The 952-nt window shown below is 56.6% G+C and overlaps 1 protein-coding gene across 1 annotated transcript in view; it reads left to right on the forward strand.

The window, feature by feature from the left end:
• The window catches only part of LOC118452428 (syntaxin-binding protein 4-like), a 52,428-nt gene that overhangs the window by 11,166 nt on the left and 40,310 nt on the right, over positions 1-952 (forward strand). The window lies entirely within an intron of this gene.

Consider the following 952-nt stretch of genomic DNA (forward strand, 5'->3'; position numbering starts at 1 on the left):
GCTGCTCCAGGACCAGGGTTTGGTGGCAGAGACGGCTCGCGTGCAGCAGAAAGAGCTGAGGACATCATCACCAGGGCCGGTCATTGGGTTCCTTGCATCTCTGGCATTAGCAAAGCTCGATTCTGCTCCGGCGCTCGCACATCAAATCGGGGATAGAAGTTGATCGTGTCACGCAGGCGTCTGCTTTACCGACCCCCCCATCCTTATGTCGCGTTTCAGCCCGGTTCGAGCGATTCCTGTTTACTCGCAGTGGAGTTTCCTTGGCGATTTACTCAAAACACTCGGAAAATCCGGGATGGTGAATGGAACCAGGCTGGGCCCAGGGCGGCTCCGGCTTCCTGGGATGCCTTCAGGCTCCGTTTTCGGCCAGCCAGATGTGGCCGGTCCAGTCTCTTGAATACACGAAATATTGCGGGAATATCAAGAGGGAGGATTTTTAATGAGGAGAAAAAGCTTCCAGTCTGAGTCTCAGAGGTTCACGTTACTGGCTTTGCAGACAGTTTGGTATTTTGAGAGGTGTTTTGGATGGCTGCAAAGAGAAGGTTTATTCCTCTCCTGTGTCCCGCTGGACTCGGAGGAGCCTGTTGCTCCGTGGCGTTCTCCCTCCTCAGCTGTATCCAGAGTTGGGATCTGATATTGATTTCTCTTGCAACTTAAATCCTGGGAAGCGCAGTGTTTTGGGGGCCTTTCACCCCTGGTTTCCCACCTGGCTCTGGGTTTGCCAGGTCAAGGTCCACCCGTCCTCGCGGGGGTGACCACCACGGGCCGCCCAAGGAGGAGAAGCACCGGTGGTCCCAGGCTTGGAGCCCGGGGTGCCCAGCAAGGGCAGAGAGAAGCTTTGGGTGTCCCTTATTTGGGATGCCCGCCTTGCCAGAGGGCGTTTGGGTGGGGATGTGGGGCAGTTGGCAGAATTACTTGGCACGCGGGGACTTGCGCGTGCGATCTTCTTGCC

Source organism: Egretta garzetta, unplaced genomic scaffold (assembly GCF_000687185.1).
Source record: "Egretta garzetta isolate BGI_Z169 unplaced genomic scaffold, ASM68718v1 scaffold140, whole genome shotgun sequence".
Classification (NCBI taxonomy): Eukaryota; Metazoa; Chordata; class Aves; order Pelecaniformes; family Ardeidae; genus Egretta; species Egretta garzetta.